This window comes from Miscanthus floridulus, chromosome 9 (assembly GCF_019320115.1).
Source record: "Miscanthus floridulus cultivar M001 chromosome 9, ASM1932011v1, whole genome shotgun sequence".
Lineage (NCBI taxonomy): Eukaryota > Viridiplantae > Streptophyta > Magnoliopsida > Poales > Poaceae > Miscanthus > Miscanthus floridulus.
Window position 1 is genome coordinate 138533678 of NC_089588.1, and position 7105 is coordinate 138540782.

The 7105-nt window shown below is 41.8% G+C and overlaps 1 long non-coding RNA gene across 1 annotated transcript; it reads right to left on the reverse strand.

The window, feature by feature from the left end:
* Positions 1–4580: 4580 nt before the first annotated feature.
* On the reverse strand, positions 4581–5839 carry LOC136483082 (uncharacterized). The gene is made up of 3 exons (XR_010765303.1): positions 5355–5839; positions 5114–5192; positions 4581–4870 (listed from the first exon to the last, which is right to left on the reverse strand). It is a non-coding gene; the product is annotated as an uncharacterized lncRNA (long non-coding RNA).
* Positions 5840–7105: the final 1266 nt, after the last annotated feature.

Consider the following 7105-nt stretch of genomic DNA (forward strand, 5'->3'; position numbering starts at 1 on the left):
GTTTTTCACTAACACTTCTTTTTAAGTGTCCTCGACATGTATTTGATTGATTAAAAATAGCAATTTGACCACATCACCACAGGCCTGTACTTGTTACAACTGTTAGATAATGAACAGTGGAGTTGTGTTCTCAGTTACTGGACTTGTCTTTTTTTATACTGGTTATGGTCACAAACTTACATACTCTTCTGACCTTACTAATATGTGCTATGTTGGTCTTACAGCAGGGGAGGAGAGGTGTGCACCCAAAACTCATTGAAGCGACTGGAACTGGGGTTAGTGTACACATCTTTGAGATGTTAAGTTGCTTGTTCAATTGCATATGTGCATATAAGTATATGTGGTGCATGGGCAGCTTTGTGTTGCATTTCAGATAATACATGAGCTGAAAATAAGGCAGCACACACTAGTAGTTGGAGTTGAAAATATGTTTTGATTTTTCAGATGGAAGGCGCTAGATGTAACGTGATTATTGTGTCAACAAGCAGATCAAACATTTTGTGAGATGGAGATGAAACATCGATGGATGCTAGTTGCTTTGGATGATATAGCATTTTGCAAACTACTTGGGGATGGATGCTAGTTGCTTTGAATGATGTAACATTTTGTAAAGAACTCCTTGGGCATGTTAGCTGTGAGGTGTGCAAACCAGACTTGTGTGTTGTGAAGAACATTGTACCCAGCATGACTGTTACATGTACCAATTGGCATGAATGAAATCTAAGCTATGTCATTGTGACTCGATTTTGTGTCTCATGTTGAATGTGACCTTGTATGTTTCATGTCTAAAAGAATACTATAATTTGGTTAATGTGAGATTAATAATGTATTTATGTGTCATGTGATCTATGCGTTGGATTGTTGGTTGGTATAAATCCCATTAGCCATGAACTGTTGGACGGTAAAACTACTATATGTCATCAGCCTGTTGGTCGGTATTGCTTCAGTATTTTGTCAAACTATCGGTCGCTATAACCCTATCCCGACGCCACTTTCAGCGGCAGCAGTTAAGTGTCGGCATAGATCTATACTGACCGATGGTGCGTCATTGTATCCACCTATAGCGACCAACGATACGTCGCCATTCTGGGGCTGTGGTGTAGTGAATGCAGCTCTGGATGCTCTCTCGAAGTGACCGGACTCCACGTTATTGGAGCGTCCAGTCATTCCATCGGTGCGTCTGGTCAGCTTGCCTGCGCGTCCGGTCGTGACTTTGGCATTGCACTGAGTTACTTGACTGTTGAGATCGTGCGGATGTCGTTGAACACAGGGGACACGTGGACGACGATCAGTGACCGGATGCTAGGGTTGGTGCATTCGGTCGATCTGACCGACGCGTCTGGTCGCTCCGAGTTGGACTGCAGTGAAAGCCCAATGGCTCTATTTCGTGGGGGGCTTCTATTTAAGCCCCATCGCCGGCTCAAGCTCACTCTCTTGGCCATTTGCATTGACATAGCAACCTTCTGAGATTAGCCAAAGCCCTCCCACTCATCCCATCATAGATTGATCATCTTTGTGAGATTGGGAGTGAATCCAAGTGCATTGCTTGAGTCATTGCATCTAGAGGCACTTGGTATTCGTGTGTCACTGTGGATTTCACTTGTTACTCTTGATGATTGCTGCCACCTAGATGGCTTGGTGCAGCAAGGATCATCGAGCGGAGGAAGGTGCTTGTCTCCGGCTCCGACTGTGGTGATTGTGAGGGGTTCTTGACCTTTCCGAGGCGGAGAGCCAAAATGTACTCTAGTGGATTGCTCGTGGCTTATGTGATTCTCATCTTGTGTTGGTTGTGTGACACCCTATTGAGGGTTTGGCCTGTGATGCCAATTAGCGCATGAACCTCCAAGTGAGTGTATCGCCACAACGAGGAGTTGCTTGCTGGCAAGCAAGTGAACCTCGGTGAAAAATCATTGTGTCACCTCTTATCATCGGGACTCTATTGTAATTGATTGGCTTCATCTTGTGATTGGCACACCTCTCTACATGGCGGTATAAACATCTCAACCACTTGTGTATTTACATTCATAGTGTAGCTAAGCTCTTTAGTGTAATTAGTTTTGAGAAGTAGCTTGTGTCGTATCTAGTGGTTAGTGGGTCTCTTTAGTTTGTCATTGAGAGCTCACTTAGTGTAGTGACATAGCCTTTGTGTGCCTAGAGATCATAGAGACTAGAATTGTGGTAGGTGCCTTGCATTTTAGTAGGCTACCGCAATATTTGTTTCGCCTCATAATTGTCTAACCATTTTGTTTAGTGTTGTTGTAAAAAAATTTATAGGCTATTCACGCCCCTCTAGCCATTACGACCTTTCAGCGTCGCTATAAGTAAATAGCAACGGACATGATCTTTAGTGGCCGACGGTCAAACGGTGCTACTTATAGCGACCAATAGCTCGTTACAACTTTTAGCGACCAACAGTTCAACAGTATAAAGACATTTTAGCAACTAACAATCCATCGAGCTCAATTAAACAAGTTAAAAAAATAAAACCTTGTATATCTAAAACTCGTATACATTGGATTAAACATTCAAGACCAATGCAAATTATGTACACAGATTTTTAGGACTACATACACAAATGATCACATTAACCATACTCATTCAATTATCAAACTCGAGTACATATTTAATCATGTCACTTAACATAAAGTTATCCTTGTCTCAATATATATATATATATATATATATATATATATATATATATATATATATATATATATATATATATATATATATATAAAACACGTGTTGTCCCTGGATACGATTAAACATTTGGTTAAAGCTCAAAATACACAACCATCTTTACTTTAGTTGGTTTCATGTCCACAACTTTGCTACAAGCTTGCTGCTAACACCTTGAGAAGATTCCATCTGACAATATTCTGCAACACCTTGAGAAGATCGCCTCTGAGAAGATCTAGGAACACCATGAGAAGATCTTGATTGCCTGCTACAAACCTTTAGGTGTCACAAATATCATTAGTTAGAAACTCTAGTTATTCACCACAGATCAAAACAGAGAACAAAAATCAAGTGTAGAGCATTATTCGCTTATAAAATATATAGCCTAAAGTAGATGATGCACTTATGCATTATTCGCTTGTAATTCTAGTTCTTGGTGAAGGATGACCAACTTTCAAGTTGGTCCACTAATGCACATGACTAGTCCACAGCTTCATCTGCATATGTACACGAAACAGAAGATCAAATTATTATACCAAAACCAGTCCATTTTCAGTCAACAGAGGAAATTAATGTGTATAAATAAAGTGAATCTTCAATAATAAAATCAGTTGTTTCTTGTCATTTCAGTCAACAGAGAGGCCACAAAGTGCAGTTAAATGTCTTATCATGAATATAACACACTGGAATAGCTAGTCTTAACGGTCGTGATATGGTCATGTGCATCAAGCTAAACCATCAGAACAGTTGTTCTGACACACAAACTACATCATGTCCATGGTATATAATTAGAAACCCAGGTACATGTAAGCTCTATACACATCACAACTACAACAGACTAGAAACTGAAAGTACTCAGAAAGCAATGGCAGAAAATAAATATAATTCAGGGTACTATAATTCCTTACTCTAGCAGCCAACTGATGTGCATTGAACAAAAAACTGATGTGCAAGCAGCGCACAATAACTAGAATAGGAAGGATCCACTTATTCCAAATAAATGAGAGTAGGCATGGCAGTCACCTTACTTGAACACATTACAATTTTTTAGTAAGAAAATCAGATATGTAAACGTTGTTGTATATTCTCCATGAGTTTCAAAGAAATTAATCAAAGCTACAGACTTGCTCATAAATTTTGAAAGGCAAGCATTGATCTTTTTACTGTAGTATGAAAATGGCATGGCTCATAAATTGAATGCACACATTGACTTGCTCTTAATGATAATGCAAACCTGTAGCTGAACCAAGTAAATATTGATGCTACTAGCAGGCTGACAGAAACACTAGCAAGAGAATATAGCTAAATGTCCAAACAAGATTAGAAACCAAGTAATGATTAATGACAAGGACTAAACCAAGTAAAGATTAGAAACACTAGTGTGCTCTATCTGTTGCCTATAGATTGTTGACTACAAAAATAATATAATATTATTACACCTAGTAGGCACTTAAAATAGAGAAGACAAAACAGCATGAACATCAAACATGTACAGGTCAACTAAGAGCAAAAATGAAGTGCACAGAGTTATCTTACATGTCACTTTCATCTTACTTAAGCGTAACAGGGTATCTCTGTTTTTTTATCAACAATGGCATACAAAAAAATAAGGACCAACATCAAGGCAGGTGCTATCTCTGCATACCATGATCTAACTTGAATGATGATAGTGCATACTTAGAGAACTGTACAATAGAAATCAGTTTTGTAACTCAGGTCTTGATTTGCAGTGTTGCACAAAGTAAAAAAGGTGGAATTAGAAAGAAGCATACTCCTAAGACACTAAAGCCTATATGTTACTTCATACAATGTTGCCTAAGCTATGTGTGTGTAGGAGAATATAAGAGCTTCAGAAAATATAAAAAGCATCCAACATTTAACATCGGGCAACTCTCTCTATATTGCTTCCAGGAATTATAAACCTGATTAGGGTGAATATAGCACTAGTAACTTCAGTACATTGATCCAGATGTATAGGATATGTCACCAGTTAAGCAACCACTATAGGTTCCTGGAAAACTAATTAGGACACCAACAAATATATGTCATAATAATATTTATAATACAGGGAGTCGTGTAAAAAAAACTGACGTAATGCTTGAGTACATATGTGCATTGGGCAAAACCAGTTAAGTGAAACACCTAAAGCACAAGCACTAGCAGGTAGCAGCCATCACAGGTACCTGCAGCCCTGCACACATCAACCAAGAGGTTATGAACTGCTGGGAAAGGTGTCAGCAGTAAGTGTAAAATCGTAAGAAAACTTGCTTATATAGTCCAATAAATTAATACAAACCTACTTGTAAAATTCAGAAGCAGGATGCACACTGCCGAAAGTGTCAAGATCATCTAGAAGCTTATATGGATAAATAAATGAAACTATTGTTTATGCTAACTCTGAACTTTATGTTTGAATAGGAATATGTATCCTCACCGTGCAAAAAGAAGTGTAAAATTGGAGCTAGTCCGTAAGCTTGCAAAAGTCAGAAACCATTAGCAAGGTCCTCCACTCACTGTTGGATGAAAAATTCTCTCTTAAGCGAATGCTAAATTGCTAGCTACATATACTTAAAGTTAAAGAAGGTGCAATGAATTTATGGGCCTGAACTGGCATTTCATCAAACATCTAGAGTTCATGCACTGGAAGGACAAAGAAGCAAGCACAGGAAAATAACCTTGTGCGTCGCATGGTCCGCGAACACGACGGCGGCGGCAAGAACGCGGTAGTGGACGGTGAAGGTGGCCACAACCGTCTCGGCCTCATCCTCCTGCGCCACCGCTTCCTGGGCCCGCATCGTCGCCACCAATGCTGCCGCCACCACAGTCGCCTCTCCGGCCTACAATGCCGCCGCAGCCGCCTGGGACCGGTGCCTCCCACACTGATCTGCGCCGCTGCCTCCCTGGTCCGCCGCCTCCTGCAGCCGCCGAGTAGATCCTTCACCGGATTTGCGCCGCTGCCTCCTGAGCCTGCCAGCCGTTTCGTCAAGGAGCTGCCGGTGGTGCGAGGGAGGGCCGGGCGGTGCGAGTATCGAGGAAGCCCGGGGCAGTGGAGGCGTGGGTGGCGTGAGGGAGGCGGGCGGCCAGCCGGCCAGTCGAGTTGCGGCACGAGGGAGGCGGGTGGGCGGCGCTAGGGGGAGGCGTGCGTGTGGATAAGGTGTGTGTGTTAACTGTGTAGTGACTTTGGGTTTACATGTGAGTTTTGGGCCAAAATATTATACGAGCGGGCCGAAAACATCACGTCAGTGGATAGTTGTATTTAGCGACCGACGGTTCGACTCAGTGCTATATAGCGACCGACGATTCAACGCAAAAGCAAAATATTTGTAGCGACGGACCATCCATCGTAGCATTCGAAATTAGCGACTGAGGGTCCGAGAAAAATCTTTAGCAACTTACCGTTCAACGGTAATTGTTAATTTTTAGCAACAGACGTTAGATGGTATTTTGGACTGTGGTGTATTGAGTTTCTCAACCAGCACATGTCTTCGATAATGTTCTGCGACAGGGATTGCTTGGAGCCCATGTTGGATTTCCTGCATGCCACCGGCACAAGGGGCATGTGAGATTTTCTCTAGACATGGAACTTTTTGGACAAAAGTTGGTCTGATGTTATGTATGGTCTTGAACTATTGATACTGAAGCTATACATGTGTACTTACCTTTATATTTTCGTCCCACCGACGAAACTGTACTTACCTATGTATTTTCATGCCCATGGATGTCCCTTGGACGAAGCTGAACTTCCTTACTTCGTCCAAGGGTAAAATCGTCATTTTCATTCTGCACTTAACACCATTAGTGGCCAAATCCGACGAAAGGGTCATGTAACGAAGAAAAGTTAGATTTAAGGCCAAATAGCTAATTTCAAATCTAAAAAGGTCAAGAAAGAAAGCCAAACCTTTCTAGGGCCAAGGAATGAATTTTCTCTACTCAAGATAGTTCAGCAATCTCAAACTGAACAAGGAAGAGAGAGACCTGACCCTGGCAGTTTCTTGAACTCTGTAATTCATAGAATTTAATCAGCACTGCTTTTTCTTTTCCTCATTCTACTCGAGCGCGTTCGCCATAGCTGTAGTTGGTCAGGATCATATCAGGCGTGCAGCGTGCAGGTGCAGGTGCAGAGTGTCGGCGCGACGTCCATCGATCGCCGTCGCTATGTATGGTGTATCCCACGCCTTGGGCTTTGCATTGTATGTACAATACTTAACTCTCCCATTGAAGGCTTTTAGGCCCAAAAAGGACGTGCGTTAGCCTGTCTAGCTGTGTTGTTCGTCTTCCCAGCAACGTTCGACAGGCACTGCTGCTAGTTGCACGGCTTCGAGACTCCGATCGGTCAGTTTGCCAAAGCGGGTCTCATCGGAGGTATGGTCTGTCAGTTCACTACAGGGAAGGCGTATTCAATTAAAATGGGAAGATAAGAGCTTAG